The sequence below is a fragment of the Suncus etruscus genome, chromosome 4, assembly GCF_024139225.1.
Source record: "Suncus etruscus isolate mSunEtr1 chromosome 4, mSunEtr1.pri.cur, whole genome shotgun sequence".
Lineage (NCBI taxonomy): Eukaryota > Metazoa > Chordata > Mammalia > Eulipotyphla > Soricidae > Suncus > Suncus etruscus.
The window spans coordinates 95,406,147-95,429,083 of record NC_064851.1 but is presented as its reverse complement, the minus strand read 5'-3'; the positions used below and the strand labels follow the sequence as shown (position 1 = coordinate 95,429,083).

General features: G+C 36.3%; 1 non-coding gene across 1 annotated transcript; it reads right to left on the bottom strand.

Annotated features, from left to right (window-relative positions):
- Positions 1 to 14,242: 14,242 nt before the first annotated feature.
- Positions 14,243 to 14,375, bottom strand: LOC126007826 (small nucleolar RNA SNORA51). Its single transcript, XR_007495307.1, has one exon. It is a non-coding gene; the product is annotated as a small nucleolar RNA SNORA51 (small nucleolar RNA).
- Between the last annotated feature and the right edge of the window lie 8,562 nt (positions 14,376 to 22,937).

Sequence of the window (22,937 nt, the reverse complement as noted above, 5' to 3'; positions counted from 1 at the left end):
TAAAATTATGAATTAATATTAATTTTCTTTAAGCACAGGACTTTAGAAATTGTATTAGAATAAGGTATTTACTAGAAAAAATTACTTATCCGAGAAAACAAAAACAATCAGTGCTGGTAGGGATGCAGGGAGAAAGGATCTCTCACTGCTGGTGGGAACGCCGTCTAGTCCAGCCTTTATGGAAAACAATATAAAAATTCCTCAAAAATAGGAAATTGAGGGGCCAGAGCGATAGCACAGTGGTAGGGTGTTTGCCTTGTACATAGCCAACACAGGATGGATGTGGGTTCGATTCCAGGCTTGCCATGAGCAATTTCTGAGTGCAGAGTGAAAAGTAACCCCTGAGCACCACCGGAAGTGACCCCCAAAAAACAATAAAAGACCCCCCAAAAAAAAACAAAAAACAAAACACCCAAAAAACCACATCAAAAAAACCCCTGGAAATTAAGCTCCCATATGATCCAACTATACCACTCCCAGAGATATACCTTAATATACCCAAAAATACAATTAAAAATTATTTCTGCACACCTATATTCATTGCAATACTATTTACAATAGCCAGACTCTGAAAACAACCCGGATGCCTGAAAACAGTTGAGTGGCTAAAGAAACTGTTGTACATATACACAATGGAATACTACGCATCTGTCAGGAAAAATAGAGTCATGGAATGTTCCTATACATTGATGGACATGGAAACTATTATGCTAAGTGAAATAAGTCAGAGGGAGAGAGATAGACACAGAATAGTCTCACTCATCTATGGGATTTAAGAAAAATAAAAGACATTATTGCAATAATACCCAGAGACAATAGAGATGAGGACTGGAAGGACTGGCCGATTTCATGAAGCTTAATACAAAGAATGGTGAGCACAACTAGAGAAATAACTACACTAACAACTATCATAACAATGGTAGTGAGTGAGAGAAGTAGAATGCATGCTTCAAATACAGACAGGGGGTGGGGGGGAGGAAGTTGAGGGACATTGGTAATGGGATTGCTGCACTGATGTAGGAGGGTGTTCTTTTTTATAACTAAAACCCAACTAAAAACATGTTTGTAATCACGGCGCTTAAAAAAAGATATTATTGTTTAAAAAAAAATTCCTGCACAAGGAAAACTGTAATATAATGAAAAGACTCATGGATAGCACTTTTTAGATGATTTTAAAATAACTTAGTTTCAGCAGTCCAGTGGGGGAATGGGATGCATGCTGGGAACAAGGATGGAGGGAGGATAACACTGGTGGTGGGAATGGCCCATATTCACGGTAACTATGAACCTTAAATATAACTGTAAAAAACTTGTAATTTGTATTGGCCACAATAAAAATTATTAAAAATAACTTAGACTGAATTTTACATGGAAAATAGATATAATAGACGGGCTTAATTAAAAGAATTATTTTAGAAAGGGGCAAGAGAGATAGTAAAGAATGATTGCCTTACATCTGGCCAATCAGGGTTGATTTCTGACAATGTATATGGTCCCTGTAAATGATGCTGGTGAAGTTAGATTCCATGACCTAGAACAGCGTTTTCAACCTTTTTTTTTTGCAAAGTCATACTTTTTTCCTGAAAACAAAACAAAACAAAACAAAACTCAAGCTACACCACCATTAGAAAATGTTAAAAAAATTTTAACTCTGTGCCTATATTGACTATATATAAAGTAATTCTCTTGAATAGGAATCAAATAAACACAAAAAATTAACTTGTAATTATTTTATTATAAAATAATCTAATGATTCGTCTATTTGTGAGCCGACCACATGTTATGGATGAAATTGGAATTTTTCCCATAGCACACCAGCCGCAGCACAGTGGTTGAAAAACGCTGATGTTGAAGTTGTTGGTGAGATCAGATCCTGGGGAAGTAGATCACTCACAAAGAAGCATCCACCAGTCACTTTGGGGAGAGTAACTCACTTTATTTTAGGTGGGGAAGGGATATTTATATTAGGGGAAAGTTGCCTGTGAATTTTGGTCAGCCAATCAGGTTGGATATCAGAGAGGATTAAAATAGGGTGTGTTCTTCTGTGTTTTAAAACAAGGTGTGTGCTTAAAGTGATTAGCTACATCTCCCTTTTCTGTTTGTTAAACAAGAATTGAAATGGTGTGTTAAGCATAAAAAGTTGAGAAGGGCGGGGCCCGGAGAGATAGCACAGTGGTGTTTGCCTTGCAAGCAGCCGATCCAGGACCAAAGGTGGTTGGTTCGAATCCCGGTGTCCCATATGGTCCCCTGTGCCTGCCAGGAGCTATTTCTGAGCAGACAGCCAGGAGTAACCCCTGAGCACTGCCGGGTGTGACCCAAAAACCAAAAACCAAAAAAAAAAAAAAAAAAAAGTTGAGAAGGGCTATAAAAGTCGTGCTAGACTGTCCTCTACTAGAGTCAGGAACCCCAGATCAGAGTTTACAGCAAAGTGTTGAATTAAAAGTGGCTGTTATTTTGCATAGGCGCAGTAAAAACTGAGATAAAACTTTTAACCTAGATTAGATTAGGAGCAGAAGGCCTTTCCCAGGAAACATTTTTTTTCATGCCTTTTTTGTTTGTTTTTTTCGGGTCACACCCGGCAATGCTTAGGGGTTACTTCTGGCTCTATGCTCAGAAATGGCTCCTGGTAGACTAGGGGTATCATATGGGATACCGGGAGTTGAACTACCAACCTTCTGCATGCAAGGCAAAAACCCTACCTCCATGCTATCTCTCCAGCCCCTTGGTCATGAATTTTAACTGTAAGCTTCAGGCCAGTCTTCAGTCTGTCTAACACAGAGGGTTCTTTTCCCAGATCCTGGTAAAAATAAAAAGTTCCCTCTTCATCTTCTTGTCTTTGGTGTCTGTCGCTGTGAGGCATTGCAATGAAGTCCTTTGAGTTTACACAAGCCTTAAGTCATTGCCAGGGTGTCATGAAGCATATCCCAGTACCAAGTCATTGCCAGGATTGTGCAGTTTTCCCCTGGTTCCCTCATTGCCAAGGTGACTCAAAACCTACCTGTTTCTGGTTCTGCTGATGGGACCCAAAGTTTGGGGGTGTATGTCAATCTCAGCGCATCTGAAGCTTAAGATCAAGATAGTATGATAAATGTTCAGGGTTTAAGGCCCATCTGGAATATAAAAATTTTGGAGTCCTTATCCTTAATAAACAGAAACTCCTCTCTTTTATAAAATTTCCCCATTTTAATGGGTTTATGGAAGAAGGAGAAAAGGATATTGCTACAAGGTAATTTGGGGCACTAGGGGTCTATGGCTAGGTTGTAGTTCACTGTCACTGATTTATAGGTATAGTAACAACATTGTTCTCCAGTAAATACATAAAAAGAAATATACACATCACCCTTTTATCTGCTAAACCAAGTCCAAGGCAACAGTATTGTCTCCAAGGTATATACATACCCCTCCCCTAGTCTGTTGAGAGCAAGTCCAAGGTATGTTGATACCAGAGGACTACTTCAGATTTTGGCTGAGAGTAGTCTGAGAGGCAAAGTAACTGCAGCTGCTGGGCACAGTCACAGGCTGAGATTAGTCCTGAATCCAAGACCTATTCAAAAAGCCAATTCTGGTAGTGAACTGCAATCCATAGTGATGAGAAGTTCAAAGGGTGTGTGTGGTGGCACGGGTGTGTGAGAGTAGGTGGTGTTCTAGGAGATAAAAGGTGTTGAACTATAGGGGACAAGGGGTTTAGTAGGAAAAGCAACAAGTCTGGAATAAGTGAACATAGAGAAATAATAGAAAAGGTTTTCTGAATGACAGGTGGAGGAAGGGAAAAGTAAATGGGCTATGTACAACACAGACAGACATTATGTACAGCAAAAATGGAGGTTAGACAAACATAATGATGGACATCACACAATTTGATCGATCAGTATGTCACAGCTGTAAAACTGACCTATATAGGGTGGTAAATGGGTAAAATGAGTCAAAGTATTTCCTAAATATAAATCCAGTCCCTTATGTTTCCGGATCTCCTGGGAACTGGCTACTTTTTTTTTTTTTAGGAGCTAAGGATGTGTGGGGAAACTATTCATAATTCTTTTCTCTCTCTAAGAATGTGTGTGTGTGTGTGTGTGTGTGTGTGTGTGTGTTTGAATTATTTTCCAGACCGTAATCTGATTCCAGATCCACATCTTTCCAGAGTTCTGGTGTTGGAACTTGAGGAATTAATTCAATAGGTGATCACTGGTCCTTCTGAACCAATACATTTTAGCCGTCTAGCATTATTTCAGAGAAAGAAGGAAGTTAACCTATTCTTTTTAGGTCACAAGGTACTTTTTGCACAGCTCAATGGGCCAGTGATGTGAAGAAATAATAGAAACATTGGTACCTGTGTCAAACATAACTTAATTTCCTCCCCATGAGTATCAAGGGTTATAAGTGGGTGCTTGGCCTTAGTAAACTTAGAGTAAGGGCCACCAGAGAATTAGTGGAGGCAGTTAGGGGGTTGGTGCTACTGAAGCTTCCAATCCTAAGGCGATCAGAGTGGCCAGGTATTACAAAGGGGAGTAGCTCTCTTTCCTCAAAAGTCCAATCAGTGTTTACTAAAATGATAATTAAAATGATAATAATTTTTTCAACATGATCAGAATCTATTACCACCATATGAACAGTGATTCCCTTAATAGTTGGACAGGTTTTCCCCTGAACCAGGCCCACAGTGTCTGACAGGATTGACCCCTTTATGCCAGATTTTAATTTGTATGCGTACTGGGCCTGTGTTATTGTTATAATCTCAGGGCAGGGCATATTCAAGGCACAACTTCCCACAGTAGCAAGTTGTAGTGAATCTATTGCTTGTAACTCTGTTGTCCTGGGTTTGGGATGGAGGATCAGTGGTAGTGTACTATTATTCTGTAGGACCTGGGAATGACCCCATACCCAATTTTCCAAGACAGGATAATTGTGTAGTTGTTGCCCTGCATTTTCTTCGAAATACCCTAGTTTTTCACAGTTAAATCATCTGTCTGAACCTGTGAAGCCTGGGACTGTCATCTTTTTCAGTTACTTGAGACAGGATTACCCACTGAGTAGCAGTCTCTAGTTCAGTGGTTTCCCTTGCTGCACCTTGGACAAGGTTCAGGTGGTGCCTACAAAGGACAGAATTAGGAAATTGTCTGACCCACCCCGATTTTCCTGAGCCCATCTCCAACCTTAAAACCTCAGCATCATGAATGTGTTTGATCTTTGATTGAACCAACATTTCAACATGCTTTTAGGTACTTCATAACATCATCATCATCATCATCATCATCATCGTCATCATCTCTCTCTCTCTTTCTCTCTGATAGGGTGCAAGATTGCCTGGCAATCTTCATTAGCATTCTCAAAGGCTATTTGCTTTATTAAATGCTGCTGTACTTCTTTACCGCTAACCTCCCTCTGGATAGCATATGTCAATTTTCCTAGAAAATAAGTTATGGCTGAGAAATTCCCTGAAAAATCTTTGTATAGTTTTCCTTAAGTTAAGCATCAGCATTCCCACCCCCAAGTCCACAATGCTATCTCAAAGACCTGTGCCAAAATATTGATTTAATGCAGCTTGCTTTTATACATCAGCATACTGCCCTTTCCCATTAAAATCTCACAAGTCATCCAAACCCTTGAAATTCTCCTTCCAGAATGAGTGAGGGTGTGAAGTTTAGTCTTAGCCTCATCACTAAGCCACATCTTCCACTGCCAAAATTGCAAAGGTCTCAGAAAAGTCCTAGCTATTGTATGAAAATCGTGAGGAGTCCAAAGCACACCCTCACTCCAGCCAGGAAGGAACTCAACACATATCGAGATGTTGGTCCATATAATGTGGAGGCCTTTTTGAACTGGTTGAGTGAGACCATGTTCAAGCCCTCATAAAGTGCAGGCTGATTATTTTCTTAATGGGCAGTGGAGGAATGACTTGCTTCATGAGGTTGAGATATTTCTATTGAGCCACTTTCAGCCTCTGAGTCTGCTTCATTATGGGTCTCTCCCTCACCTGAGACACTAAATCAAACAGATGGTGACTTTTCTTGCTAAATGCCAGTGGTGAACAGTGAATTATCAGCCCTAGAATGGCTTCTATCTTGAGAATGTTTCACCACTAGGAAGGTGATAACTGACTTTTACTCTTTAATATAGAAGATATTTCAGATAGCATGGTATTTTTATTCCAGAATGAGATATTCATATTATAGAGTGAGATTTTTATATTCTGGAGCCAGAAATGCATGTAGATGCACCAAAAATAATATCAAAAGTAAAAGTAAGCCTCCTAGCATTCATAAAACCTCCCAATAAAAGATATACTGAAAGGTTTAATAACATAAGTCAAATTAATTGAGAAATTAGCATAGCTTTGACCACTCAGGGAATTCTGCTCTTGACCAACGAAGTGACTATGGCTTAACCCATAAAGAGACCATTCTTCTAACTATTGTTGGGTTCTTCTTGGGTTCTTCTTTAGGTGCTAGATGTAAATGATGCTGGTAAAGTCAGATCTCCTGATGTAGAAATTGCTGATGAGGTCAGATCCTAGGAAAGTAGAGCATTCACAAAGAAGGATCCACCAACCAGTTCCGGAGAGTAACTCATTTTATTTTAGATGGGAAAGAAATATTTATATTAAATAAATGGAGGGTATGAACTCTGTCAGTAAATTAGGTAGGATATGAGAAGACATTAAAATAGGTGTGATCTTTTGTGTTTAGAGAAAACAGGGTATAAGGGTTTAGGGTATATGCCCTGTTTGTGCTTCAGATGGTAAGCTACATTTCCCCATAAAAAATGTTTATAAATACCCCAGATCAACATAAGGCAACTTAGAAAGGGGATTTATGTAAGCTAATACTCCAGTAGAGGGTATAGCACATTCAGTGCAGCAAGAGGAGGCTGAAATGGTGATACTGGTTTCATTATTAAGTACCCCAAGGAATTTGTGACCTCATTCACTATTCTCATGTGCTTGTTCAGGTTCGAAAGAGTGGGATCATTCTGTATTATTGCTATAACCCTTGGTGGAACCTTTAAACATTATTACCTCTATTAAACAGGTGATATCTAAGAGGGCCTGAGTCAACCAATAATGAAGGAGATTTAAGCATGTCTTTCTGGAATGAAAGTAAAATACAGAACAAATCAAGAAAATGGCTCAGGATGAGGTACATGGTCCCCTGCACAACCAGGTGTGATCCTAACTAACCCTAGACTACTGCAAGAATAGCTTGGTGGTGTATAACACTGTAAACTGTAGCGGACCCACATTCGCCCAGCTGCCTGCAGGACTGACCAAGTCTCTGGGGGTGGCCCCTACTATCCTCCAATCACTGCGTGGGAACTCCTTCTACCCCATGTTTCCTTTTAAATGCAAAATGGAAAATGCTTTCTCATTTGCACTATTTTATTTTAAGGGAGAGATTATTTAGAGTGCAGTTGCTAAATGTCTAAGAAAGTATTCCAGAGTGTCTCATGTGAGAGAAACAATATATAACCATGTAGTAAATAATTCATAGCAAATGGCTCTCTATAGGTTCACTGGTCAAGGATTATCCTGTTGCTTGTCATTTATTTTTATTTTTATTCTATTTTATTTTTTTTTGGTTTTTGGGTTACACCCGGCAGCACTCAGGGGCTACTCTTGAGTAGCTCAGAAATCGCTCCCAACAGGCTCGGGGAGACCATATGGATGCTGGGATTTGAACCACCGATTTTCTGCATGCAAGGCAAACGCCTTATCACTGTGCTATCTCTCCGGCCCCTTGCTTGTCATTTAATCCATGCAGTTTACATATACACACCTAAACAACTGCTGTACTTAGTTGTAACCTATTATTTTCATTTAATCAAGGCAATTGCCAGCCAAGCACACCTCATTCCCTTGTAGTCCCTAACTCTTGCTCCTGGGATTTGAGGGCATTGTATGCTCTGCAGCACACTAATAAATAGTTGAAAAAAATTTATCCCATATTTCTATAATATCCTAGTGTATAATAATGATTTTTAAAGAATATTTACTTAGTTATTTGCTGTGTGTGTGTGTGTGTGTGTGTGTGTGTGTGTGTGGTTTGGTTTTTGAGCCACACCCGATGACACTCAGGAGTTACTCCTGGCTATGTGCTCAGAAATTGCTCCTGGCTTGGGGGACCATTTGGGACGCAAGGGGATTAAACAGCTGTCCATCCTAGGTTAGCATGGGCAAGGCAAGCGTCCTACTGCTTGTGCCACCACTCCAGCCCCTATGTGTGTGTTTTTGAAGAAAACACCCAGACGTGCTCAATGTTTACTTGTGGCTCAGTGTTCAGGAGTCTTGAAATGCTCAGTAGCTATATGTGATACTAGAGATCAAATCAGGATTGGCCAAAGGCAAGACAAGTGCCTTACCCACTGTACTGTTATTCCATCCTCCACAATAAAATTTAGCTCCATAATTTCTGGTAGAATTTTACTTGTGTAAATTCATTATCACTCTCAGTCTGGACTAGTCAAGAGAGGCTGGCATGGCTCTCCTGCAGAGAATCATGAACTGTCTGACTAATTCTCCATGTGTGCCTAAAATATAGCACAGCTATTTCAGCACAGTCATCACACTGGGCACTACTGCATATACAGAGCTGCTTTTTTTGTTTTGTTTTGTTTTTGGCCCACACCGGTGATGCTCCAGGGTTACTCCTAGCGATGTGCTCAGAAATTGTTCCTGGCTTGGGGGGGGGGGCATATGGAACTCCAGGGGATCGAACTGCAGTCTGTCCTAGATCTTTATTTTCATAGTTCTTCCCAACAAATTTCCTGCACTCTGATTTCTTTCTCAGATCCTGCTTTCTAGGAAAATTACCAGTACTAGTAATCATGTAACGCCCTACCACTGCACTATCACTGGTCCCCATAGCTGCTTTTTTGAACTAAAGTGAGTGTAGCTTGCTACACTGAATTGGAGCAATAGTGCAGTGGACAGGTTGCTTTCTTGCTAGAGGCCAACCCAAGTTTGATCCTCAGCATCCTTCCCCACTCCCTGTGCCCTAACAGGAGTTATCCCAGAGTGAAGAGTCAAGAGCACATATTAGTCTATATTTAAGCCTCCCCCACCCGCATCTTGTAATATTTGCAGAATGTTTCACTTAAGGAAATTAAGGGCTAAATAATAAATATATTAGGGCTCGTGGATATGGCTCAAGTGGATTTTATCTCCAGCATTGTATGATCCCCATCTCACCCCACTAAGTGTAGTTCCAGTTACTCCCCATAAACTTTCCTGGCCTATGTACTTCTGGGAAAGATTTCCAGAACAGACCATGATAGCAATAGTTAAACTAAAATTTCATAGTTTAATATCGAATTGACTTTGTTTCTCTGTGTAATGTATATATATACACATATATGTATATATAATGTTTGTGTAAATGCATATATAGAAGAAAATATGAATTTATTAATATATGAATTCAGTAGATTTTCATAGTCTATAAATTAATAGTTGTAGGAGGAAAAAGAATGAAAGTGTTGCCCGTCTTTGTTAGCTTTCTTGTTTGGCAAGATTATTTTCTTCAATTTTAGTTTTGAGTTTCACATGTTGAAATAAAAGAACATAAATCTTTGTTTTGTGAATCATGTTTATTAAACAGCTAGATTATTGTGATAAAATTAAGGAATGTAACCATCTATTTTTAAAGATGTTAATCTAATAAATTAATAAAACACAATGAAAATCATGATTTATTATCTCACATGTGAGACTATTCATATTCAAAAATAGGAATTATTTCATTCTTATCCTTTTAAAATTTTATTTTATTTTATTTTATTTTGTTTGTTTTTGGGTCACACCCGGCAGTGCTCAGGGGTTACTCCAGGCTCTACACTCAGAAATTGCTCCCGGCAGGCTCAGGAGACCATATGGGATGCCGGGATTCGAACCACTGTCCTTCTGCATGCAAGGTAAACACCTTAGCTCCATGTTATCTCTCTGGCCCCTTTTTTAAATTTTAAACATATAAATTTTAAACAAGATGTGTAATAATGAAAGTCATTGCCCATTGTTGGGTTAAATTTAAATTGATGTTTCATTATGGGAAGCAATAAAAATTCCTTAAGTAACTAAAATTAGAAACTGTATAATTCAGTTCCCTATTATGGATATTTAATAAGAATAAAGGAACCCTAATTCAAAGAAGTAACAGATTCACTTATTTATGCAAATGTATATTACAAAAATTAAGAGACAACCTAAGTGTCCATTGGTAGAAACATTATAGAGAAGTTGTGGTCTATACGTACATATATATATCTATGCAATATATTAATATTATATATGCATATACATTAAACATTTAATATTTAACCAAGAGAAGGAATACAATTCTGCCAAACTTTTAGATCAAAAACTAAATTATGGTTACTAATTTTAGTTACTGAAAGACAATGGATAAGGATGGGCAGGCAAAGTCTGGTAAAAGGAATATGATTAAGGCTAGAACTGCTTTTTTAGTCATTAGTAAAATGTAGTCTGGATAGATGCATATTTGCAATTGTAATTACTAGGATAAATTAAACCTTTCAATGAAAGCTAATTTCTATCTTATAGTAGCAAAATTCCTACTGACATCTGTCAGAAGAATGAAGAATAATTTGTATACTTATTTCATATACATTACTTTAATTTGATTTCCAAAAGCTCATAGAAATTTATATTCAATTATTTTTATTGCAAATATAATGAATACCTCAAAATCACTGGTTTAAAAGTGATTGCATGTCGACAAAAACTCAAACAAAATTATTTACTTTTTTTATATTGCCTATGAAGTATTTCAAACACTAGATGGCACTAAAATATTTAATTTTCATCAAGAAGAAAACTTTTTTTCTTTGTTTTGTTTTTGGTCCTCACACAGTGACGCTCCGGGGTTACTCCTAGCTCTGCCCTCAAAAATTGCTCCTGGCTTGGGGGACTAAATGGAATTCCAGGGATCGAACGAGGTTTGTCCTGAGTCAGCCGCATGCAAGGCAAATGCCCCACCGCTGTGCTATGGCTTGGCCATTTTATTCCTTTCTTTCTTTCTTTCTTTCTTTCTTTCTTTCTTTCTTTCTTTCTTTCTTTCTTTCTTTCTTTCTTTCTTTCTTTCTTTCTTTTCCTTACTTCCTTTTTCTTTCTTTCTTTCTTTCTTTTCTTTCTTTCTTTCTTTTCTTTCTTTCTTTCTTTCTTTCTTTCTTTTCCTTTCTTCTTTCTTTCTTTCTTTCCTTTCTTCTTTTCTTTCTTTCTTTCTTTCTTTCTTCTTCTTTTCTTTCTTTCTTTCTTTCATTTCTTTCTCTCTCTCTTTCTTTTTTCTTTCTTTCTTTCTTCTTTCTCTCTTTTCTTTCTTATCTTTCTTTCTTTCCTTTCTTTCTTTTTTCTTTTCTTTCTTTTCTTTTCTTTCTTTCTTTCTTTCTCTTCTTATCTTTCTTTCTTCTTTCTCTCTCTCTTTCTTTTTCTTTCTTTCCTTTTCTTCCTTTCTTTCTTTCTTTCTTTCTTCTTTCTTTCTTTTCTTTTTTTCTTTCTTTCTTTCTTCTTTTTTTCTTTCTTTCTTTTCTTTTCTTTCTTCTTTTCTTTCTTTCTTTCTTTCTTTCTTTCTTTCTTTCTCTCTCTCTCTCTCTCTCTCCTCTCTCTCTCTTCTTTCTTTCTTTCTTCTTTCTTTTCTTTCTTTCTTTTTTTTTTTTTTTTTTTTTTTTTTTTTTTTTGTGATTTTTTTTTTGGTCACACCCGGCAGTGCTCAGGGTTACTCCTGGCTTCATGCTCAGAAATTGCTCCTGGCAGGCACGGGGGACCATATGGGACGCCGGGATTCGAACCGATGACCTTATGCATGTAAGGCAAACGCTTTACCTCCATGCTATCTCTCCGGCCCCTCTTTCTTTCTTTCTTTCTTTCTTTCTTTCTTTCTTTCTTTCTTTCTTTCTCTTTCTTTCTTTCTTTCTTTCTTTTCTTTCTTTCTTTCTTTCTTTCTTTCTTTCTTCTTTTCTTTCTTTCTTTTTCTTTCTTATCTTTCTTTCTTTCTTTCTTTCTTTCTTTCTTCTTTCTTTCCTTTCTTTCTCTCTTCTTCTTCTTCCTTCCTTCTTTCCTTCCTTTCCTTCTTTCCTTCTCTTCCTTTCCTTCTTTTCCTTCTTCCTTCCTTCCTTCCTTCCTTCCTTCCTTCCTTCCTTCCTTCCTTCCTTCCTCCTTCCTTCCTTCCTTCCTTCCTTCCTTCCTTCCATCTTCCTTCCTCCTTCCCTTTCCTTCCTTCCTTTCCTTCCTTCCTTCCTTCCTTCCTTCCTTCCTTCCTTCCTTCCTTCCTTCCTTCCTTCCTTCCTTCCTTCCTTCCTTCCTTCCTTCCTTCCTTTCTTTCTTTTCTTCTTTAGGAGGAAAATTTTTTATTGCTACAACATGGTGCATCTTCTATGGTTTTTAATATTTGAAACACTTTAGGAGTTATTGATTACTCTTGTAACAATTGATTACAATTTATAATATAATATTACAAGTAATATTTGGAAATTGCAGAAGTATATAATTTACACAAGTATTACTGAATGGATGTCTTCATCAAATGAAGTTGCTCCTTTGAAGTTCACTAAGAGAAAGGAATACATTGCTAATGGAAATAATAAGTACTTGAGCGGCCTCATAATTTGATTATGGTCAAATATGACCTATGAACATATTAAGAAAAGAGTTAAAATTTGAGCACAAATACTTTTTCTAAAAAGATACAAGGAAAAATAAATGATAAGTCACTACATTAAGACATTGTGACTCATGATTTTGTCCTCAATCTAAGGAATATTAACAATTAATCACCCCAAGCATATATACACATATATATTAAAGTGGTGTGTGTGTGTGTGTGTGTGTGTGTGTGTGTGTGTGTGTGTGTTTAGGCCACATAGTGGTGCTCAGGGATTACTCTTGGTTCTGCACTCAGAGATCATTCTTAGCAGTTCTGGCAGACTATATGAAGTGCTGAAGTTCTGGAAATTGAACCTGGATTGGCCACATGCAAGGCCTACCTGCTGTATTATGTCTCTAGCCCCACAAGGAATATTTTTTTTTTTTTTTTTTTGGTTTTTGGGCCACACCCGGTAATGCTCAGGGGTTACTCCTGGCTATGCGCTCAGAAGTTGCTCCTGGCTTGGGGGACCATATGGGACACCGGGGGATCGAACCGCGGTCCGTCCAAGGATAGCGCAGGCATTGCAGGCACCTTACCTTTGGCGCCACCGCTCGGCCCCACAAGGAATATTTTTAAATGAACTAAAACTAATTTGAAATGTTTCCTAAATAAACATTTAGGAATTTTTAATAAATTTCCTAAATTTATAAAGTAAAAAGGTTTAATAAATTTCCTAAATTTCCTAACATTAATCTTAAATATTTATTTGTAATCAGTAATATTTATGATGTTAAAAACAGCTTTTCTACGCTTTGAGTAATAATATGATTACAATTAGTGGAAGGAAGGGTCACATAGTCCCCTAACCCATATATAGTTAGTTGCTTAATCTTGTTGAATTATATCATTTGTCTGCATTAAAGTATGTCCAATTTGTTGAGTTCTTAAAATTCCTAATAGACATATATATATATATAATATATAATATAAATAAATAAATATATTATAATATATATATATATAGCTTCTTCAGAATTTGTATAGCTTCATAAGAATTCCAGCTTCTTTTAGATCTCACTAATGTCTAATTCTCTGATATTTTCTGTATTCAGCTCTTTATATTTTAATACAAAGTAATTATTCTCCCTTTCCCATGATCTATTTTTTAAAAAGAAACATTCTTTTAGCTAATAAACTTTTGTTTAGATTGTTCTCTTTATTCTTAATATATGTTCTCTTCACATTGGTTTTCTGAATTTTGCTTATCCAGGACTATAAATCCTAGTTTATATATAATTTTCTTCACAAAAAGCTTTGATCTTACTCTCACACCTCCACATTTTCTTAGCCAGCCAAGTGTAATTTCTCCCTAATCTAGGAAAAATGTTTCTTTACTTGTGATATAGTTTCTTATAGAACTTCATTATGTTTATGAATATGTATTATTTTCCCCATTGGGCTCTTAACTTTCTGATGATGGATTCTAAATCATACTCATATTTGCATCTTTTATGGTACTAACAAGAAAGTTATACATCATATACAATATTTGTAAAATCAATCAATTAATTTATGAATGTTGTTTTATCTTTTGGTCACAGCATATGCTTTCTATTTAACTCTTAATGTTTTGAATTTACTTATTTATTTATTTTTGTCCCCCAATTCACAACACAGACCAGGCAAAGGGCCTGTGTTGAGGTGTATATGGGTTGCATTTACTGTACCTCCTCTTTCTATACAGTCAGTGTAAAGAACACAGCCTGTGGTAAGAATTGGGAGGCCTTATCTTTTCTTTATTTTTTAATTTAAATATATATATAAAATACTTCACCAGTGCAACATTCTCATGACCATATCCCAAGTATCTTTCCTCCCACCCCGCACCGGCCTGTACTCTAGACAGGCTGTACTTCAGATAAGCTGAAATGTTCAATAAATTCAACAGAAACAACATAAGAATCATTGGAGTCCCAGCAACAGCAACACAGGAGGAGAATCCCCAGGAAGAATCAACAATTAAGGACATCATTACAAAGAATCTCCCAGAGATAATGACTGTATGCAACCAAATCCTGCATGCCCGAAGAGTATCAGCTAAAAGAGATCCAAAGAAAAGCACCTCAAGACACATCCTAGTCACAATGACATATTCCATAGATAGGAATAGGATACTGAGAGCAGCAAGATTCGAAAGGGAAATTACATTCAAAGGAACGTTCTTAAGATTTACAACAGACATGTCATAAGAAACTCTCAAGGCCAGAAGACAATGTTTTGAATTTAGATGTAAGCTTATATTTAAAACAAAATGTGTGGTAATCAGAGACTCTTTGAGAAAATAAATGAGAGTTTTCTCCTGCAATCACAAGAAGTAATGATTCTATCTATATAGATATCATTACAAGACTATAATTTCCAGGGCCAGAGTTATAGCACAGCAGTAGAGCATTTCCTTGCACTTGGCCAACATAAGACAGACCCTGGTTCAATTCCAGGAGTCTCATATGGTCCCCAGAGCCTGCTAGGAGTGATTTCTGAGCTCAGAGCCAGGAGTAACTCCTGAGCGATACCGAGTGTGACCCAAAAGCCAAAAAAAAAAAAAAAAAAGACTATAATTCCCCTTTCTAGTAAAATTAACAGTCAACAAGGTCATGAAGTAAATAGAGCAAGTTGCCTATTTGATAGTAAGCAAGGGGTAACTGCAAAATCTTGGCTCTGCATTCAGGACTTACGAATGGGGGTGCTTGGAGGATCATACTGGGTGATGGGAATCAAATCTGGGTGAGCCACATGCAAGACAAGTGCTCTATCCATTGTATTCCCCTCCATCCCTAGTTTAAAACTCCTTACACTTAGTCTTTTAATTAAAAAAAATCGCTGATCCCTCTTATAAATGTTATTGGTATCTTAGATGAAAGAAAAGTTAAAAACCTTTTTATTTTTAACATAATGAATAAAGATTGAGAGAACTACTTAAACTCTAGAGGTTTATCTCTTTCTAAGTATTAGAGAGGCTTGATGTAGATTAGTATTCATTGTCCATTATCCACTGTATATTATAATATAGAGCAAAATTACGTAGACACAAGGAAAAGTTACTCTGCCACAATAAAAAATTTCTTGCCCCTCTCCCATCTTGAACACATGTCATGTGGACCCAGCTTAGACCCTAGGGAATTAGACACCGACTGTCCAGCCTTGATTCCTGGATCCCAGACATGGAAAAATACAGTTCTCTACAACAGCTCCAGGAACCAAATCCCCTCCGGGGCATCCTTAATACTGCTCTGACACCAACATGTGCCAGTTCTAAAATGATATGCTGAAAATGAGGAAATGGGAACAACTTGATCTAAGAGCAGATTGTTCTACCTCACCAGCCAACTATAAACAAAATCAGAAGATGTGTCCCCCTCTGATTTGTGCAAAAGCCAAGATCGCTATCTACAGATGATTGGTTGATACAACCATGACTGGACAGTATGCATCCTGGGACCAATAAAAAAGCTCTAGCCTTGGTTTTGGTCTACAATCTGTACAACAAACAAGATCTCTAATTTCAGAGATCTGACTGAGACAATCGCAACTGAAAGGTTCTCCTGGAAACAAAACGAAAGACTATCCCAGACTCCATCATAGAAGCAGCACAATGACCATGACCACCAACTACAGAAGACAGATTAAAACCACACGGAAGGAACAGAACTCCTAGAACCACAAAGACTTCATCATAAGCTCCATTCCTTGACCTGTGCAGCTACCAAGATCTCTAGTTACAGAAGTCTGATTTTATCGCCCATGACGAAGCAGTCTTCCATACGCCACAAAAGCAATGAGGGGAGAGTAAATGAACAGACAAGCAGTCTACAGTCAATCCCATGACACTATACTTCACGGGTGGAGAAACCCTATATCTCCTAGGCCAAGGGAATTCCCTCTCTAATGCCCCCAATATTTACTATGCCTATACAGGGAAAAAAAAAAGGCACAAAATAATCTTTTCTATCTATTTATTTTTATTTTTTGGGACTTCATTGTTTTGGTGTAGATATTGAAGTTGATGCCTCCAATTTTATTTTATGTTATTTTTCTCTTTCTCTTTCTTTTTGCGCTCTGGCATGGTTCTATTTCAGGACCGAGACAATTATGTGGTGCTTGCCTTCAGTGTTGTAGTGCCCATTGGATATTTATTTGATATTTCTTTTTGTATTGTTGTGGTATTCAATTCATTTTTTCCTGTCCTCTTCAAACTGAGGTCGAGAGACTCTAGAACAGGGGTCTCAAACTTGCGGCCCATGGGCCGATTGCCGCCCTCCATACAACATTTTGTGGCCCGCGGCCTTCAAATATCACAGTATTCGTGATTATTTGATTATTCGCTTACCGAATAATTGCAAAAATAATCGCATTAGTAAGAAAAAAAATCGCATTAAACATTCGCATACCCTGAGCAGTTCCGTTCGGGGTACGCAAATGTTTAATGCGATTTTTTTGTGATTTTTTTCTTACTAATGCGACTTTTTATTGCGAATATTCGGTAAGTGAAATCCCTATGCGGTCCTGCCTCACCCCGACTTTGCCTCCTGCGGCCCCCAGGTAAATTGAGTTTGAGACCCCTGTCTAGAAGGACTACACCCATTTTTGGATTATTTGATTTTTACCCCACTTTATTGCTTTTTTCTTCTTACAAAACCACAGAACTTGAACTATCTATTTCCGCCTCTCAAATAGAGGGGGAAATAAGGGAGGGTACCAGGACTAAACAGATATATGATCACTATGTAGTAAGCTAGACATAGAGGGGACCACTTACTCTAGCAGCTGGGGGGGTGTGAGAGTGGGGGAAATGGGATGCAGGATGGGAACGGGGGTGGAGGAAGGACAAATTTGGTGATGGAAATTCCCCTGATTCAATGTTAATATGTACCTAAAATACTACTGTGAAAGATATGTAAGCCAATATGGTCAAAATAAAAATTATATATAATAAAAATATTAACACTTAATGTTTAAATGTAATTTCAAATTTAGTTTTGAATTATACTTTTCTTAAATGACAAATGGGAAATTGCAATGTAAATATTGTTGGTTGAATTGAAACCCTTTATAAATTTACTTCAGTGGTGACTTGGGCATTTAGGTTCATTGTATTTTTTATTTTTCTAATAAGCATATGGTGTCTATTCTAACTAAATAAAAAGTATAAAAATAAAAAATATATCTTGCCCCTTCCTGACCCAGTGCACAAACAGAGGGTAAGATGCTCAAAGAAGCTCTTTACCACCTTCCTACATGAAACAAAAATATACCATTTACTTAATTAAAAATTTTTATTAAGACACAAGATATACAAAATTGTTTCAGGCATACAAATATTCCATCACCAATCTCACCACCCATGTACCCTTCAATTTACCAGTATATTCAATTCCCCTCTATCTCCCAATCTGTCTCCTTGACAAGTATTAACCAATTTATTTCATATTTCATACTCCAACAAAAATTAAAAATGGGCAAATGTAAAATATTTATAACAAAATAAATAAAAGTAAATTTGTGTATGATTGTTGCTAAATAATTTAACCTATTTAATGAAATTAAAATTATTTAATACAATATAATGCCTTTTCCCATATACAAAATAAAGTTTCAACATTAGGACCTAAATTATATATATTGCATTAAAGTTTATTTTATACTGAATTATACTGTTGTAGTGTATCCTGCCACATTTAAGGAGTCATTAATTAAGTCAATGTGACTGGAAGAGAGTCAAAAAATGACTGGGAGCTTTTATTATAAATTCTGTGAATCATAGTGAGAAAGCTGCTCACTATGAGAAAGAATTATTCTGAATGACGGGGAGGCTTTTGAAGGAACTAAAGCATGATCAAACTTTTATTTTAAGAAAAATTAAGAGAATTTGATTTAAAATTTTGATTTTAAGAGAATTTAAGAGAATCTTCCTTTGTGTGAACTAAAGGAGAAGGAAAGAAGGGGAAAGACCAATCAAATGCTACTTCAACAGTTCTAGATATTATTGAAAGTAGACTTTGGGGTGAAGTTATTGAAAAAGCTGATGCATAATCACTATTGGGTTGACAGGACAAGGAAAGAGAAGAAGGTAGAATTGGGCTTCTGTCACCCCTAGGATATTGCTGAAGCTAGCATAATATCCACATGTATTCTTCATTATGAAGAGGAACTTCCATGATGTCTAGCAACTGGAAGCTATGTTCCTGAAGGAAAATGTTATGAGTAAAGTGCTTTTCCATAGTGTAGTCAGTTCTCAAAGAGGACTGGAAGATGAGTTGTCTGTCAGAAGTAAATTCAGCAACTATAAAACTAAGTCCTTCAATCTTGGTAGGAAAAGAATTGCACATCATTGATTACACTAACTGCAACAGATTTGAACTAAAGTATTAACAGTAAGAGTAATGAGAAACTAGTAATTGATGACTATGTTTTATAAGCAGAAACTCTAGGGAAGGACCAAATAAGCATTCATTCTTTTATAAGAGATGAGAAGATGGGAGCCACATCATGCAGTGTTCAGGAGATATTTCTAGCTCTGTACTCAGGAGTGATACTTGCTGATTCTCAGGGAACTATATATTTTATCTATGACTGAACTGATTTTGTTGTATGCAAAACCTTATTGAAATAGTATTTTCTGATTAAACAAAGAAGGGGTTTGAGAAAGAAAAAAATACCAAAGCATAGACCTTCATAATTTAATGGAAGTTGTATTTTTTATTAAGATAAGGAAACTCTAGAAGGGGCTTATTTGGGCATAGTATTATGATTTGAACATATTTAGCTGTAGAAGGTGAAATGGATATACTGTTCTGAACTTCAGAAATGTCCAGGAAGTTATAAATTTGAATAATACAGTTATGAAAGTGGGCAAAATCACCTAAGGGCAATAGTATACATTGACAAGAAAAAATCCATTGCGTCTGGATACTGGGCTACTCTGACATTTGCACCATGAAAATAAAGTAGTAGTTAATAAATAAAAATAATAAATGAAAAAGGGCTTCTTAGAAAAAAGAATGTTAGTTGACTATCATGTCATAAAACCAAATGAGAAAAATCTTTCCTAAGACAGAGGATAAAGTATTTCAAGTATTCCAGATAGGAATCCCTGATAGGCTCCCCTGAGCACCACCAGGAGTGGCCCCCGACTAAAGAGCTAAGAGTGACCTCTGAGCACCTTTAGTAGTAAAAATACTACTACATTAGTAGTAAAGTGACATGTTAATAATGAAGGCTATATATAATTATATATAACAAATGATACTAACATTTAATACATAGTATCAGCTTTATTTTATGCAATGGAACATCAAATATCTACCCAAGAAACTTTATATACATCATTACTTTATTCTGATTTCCTCTACACTGAAGCAAAGGCCTGAGAATAGTAATTTAAAAGCAAAACAATCCCATCAAGTACATGGGATTGCAGGTGGATAGTGAACAGAAAAAAAGGAAAGTAGTCAGTGATATGATAAAATGTTGTGCACTCTATCTGTGCCAGCACCATTGATTGCATGCCAGCTTCAATTGTATGCATATTTAAATATGTAGCAATGAAAAGGGCTCCTTTTAGAGTCCTCCTCTGGATAAATTATATTTTTTCCTCTGGACAAAGCATAATTTGTGATAGAGGATTCTGAAGAACCTACAGGAAAAGAAAATTTCTCTTTCTGGTCCAGTATTTTCTCATCAGTTCTGGCAGCATATTCATTTTTCTGTAGTGGCCAACAGTATACAGTGCCTTCTTGTCAGGACTTTGTCTTTATTAACTTCAGAGTGAAGTGCATGTGTGAGAAATTAAGTGTACTAAGTCGTACTCAGTTTTCACCAGTACATATCCCTTAATGTGATTTTGTAGTACAGTATTTTTGGTAAGGCATCCTTTTATTTATTTATTTATTTATTTTGGTTTGGCTTCTCAAATACTCACTTGGAAGGATTTGCAATCAACTCTACAAATTATGGTACCTTTCTTTGAATAGCTTCTCTGGCATAGCATGCCCCAAATCAGTTTTTCATAAGTTCTCTAGTTTATACGCCTAGGAAAATTGCTAGCCACACATGGAATCATTGCAATAATGTCTGAATATCAATTTGAGATGATGTAGTTTCTTTGAAAACTGAATTTTCCTGGAAAATATAAGCTTCCTATTTCTGCCATTCCAGTACTAAACAACCCCCTATTACTTTAATTCTATGGTATATTTTGGTTTGTGTTTTGGAAGGCAACTATGCTAACCACTATACCAACCAATGCATCAACTGGTTTGTGTTTTGGCTACACGTTACTCCTGGCTCTGCACTTAGGAATCACCTCTGGCAGGTTTTGCGGAACATATGGGATTCTGGGGATAGAATTGCATTGGCTGCATGCAAGACAATAGCCCATTTGCTATTGCTCTGGACCCTCTCTGGTGATGTTTTATGTTGCATCTTTCTTGTTAAAATTAATATGTAGTTTTATGTCTCCTTTTTGTACTAACACTTGATTCTTAGTTTCTTGCTAATTACCAATGGCTGGTAATTACTTGGTATTCTTGGTAATACCAAGTTTCTTGTTAATTTTGATTCAAAGTTTAAGATCTCAGAACCAAGATAAGCATAATCAAAACCAAGATAAACAAAATCAAACTTCAAAAATGTTCAACACTTTGATAATATAAAGAAAAATGATTAAATATAATATGGGTAAGCTGTAAAACTTTGTAGCTAACTAACATCATACTCTGCTAACACATCTGTCAATTCCCTCATAAATATAGGATAAAAAGTTTTCCATTTCCAGATTTCTATTCCTTATTTTATCCAGGTCATCCAGTGTCTTCAATTATTCCAATATTGGAAAAAGTGAAAAAGGTTATGGTTGTATGTTGTGTAGTAGAAACTCTAGAAATGTAATCAATATTGTTCAGTGGAGTAACTTAGTGGCTTAAACAGCATTCCTGTGTACAATCACAAGGTCAATCCCTGGTGCCATCACAGGTGCTAAGCAGTAATCCTGCTTGCTTTACCATTTGGAAACCCCAGGACTAGAAATAATTTGCAATCATATTGCAGTTTAAGATTCTGTAAGTAGTACAACAAAGACTTTGTAACCCCCTAGTGAGTACTGCAAGTAAAAAAAATGTCTGAACACCTCAAACAGAAAGTTTAATCTCTGGCAAATACATGTGTGAGCACCACATCTACCACATTTATCTACATTTTTGCCATTACTTGTCCCCTGCCACCAAAGTGGTACTCTTAGTCCTGAAGACAAGAATGGTTTGTTTATTTATTTGTTTGTCTATTTTTATAGATTTTTGGCATCATGCCAAAATGTTCAGGGATCATCTCAAGAGTTCTCAGGAGACATGCCAGAGATTGAACCTAATAGGTTCATGCAAAGCAAGTGCCTTATCTCCTGTACTGTCTCCCAACCTAATATTTATTCAATATTAACATGGACAAATTATAATTCATATGATATATATAATAAGATAATATAATACACCATTTTTTTTCTTAATAGTACTAAAACTTTTAGAGTGAGGTTGTTAAATTTAGGATAGCATAGGCCAAGACTGAAGTAAGTGATTTGATTAGGACTGGTTTTATACTAGGGGTTAGGATTAAAATTAGGATTAGTGTTAGGATTATGTTTTAAATTTGACAAAGTTACAAATTTAGAATAAAATTTATATGAATATCAAATTTTGAGTGATACTAATAGTCTGAGACTGAGGTAATATACTAATGAAACTGAGGTAATATTAGGGTTAGGGTTAGGTTTTATGTCTGACAATCTTATAAATTAAGAACAAAATGTTAGGGAGAGAATAAATGTTAAATTTAAGGTAACTGTTAGAGAGATAGGTCTAATAAATGATAAATAAAGGTAGCACAAATTTGTTTGTTTTGTTCTGGTTTTAAGGGCCCACTCAGTTTTACTCAATATTTACTTCTGGGTATTCTAGGATGGTTGTAAGGCAAGTAAGTATCCTACTGGCTGTACTAACTTTCCAGCCCTAAAAGTACCATAAGTTTAAATACTAAAGAAAAATGTTTTAAAATAAAGCATAAGAAATATCTTTATGACATTGGAGTGTGCTAATTTTACTTAAAAGATGCTTAAAGCACTAACTTAAACAAAAAATTAATATGTTGAACTTACGTTATGTTACTTACGTTACTTATGTTATTTTATGTTACTTATTATGTTATGTTACTTTACCTCATTATGTTAATCAATTTTGTCTCTTGAATAAATTCTTGCAATAAAAAATTGACAATAAAAATGATGCTTAAAGCACTAACTTA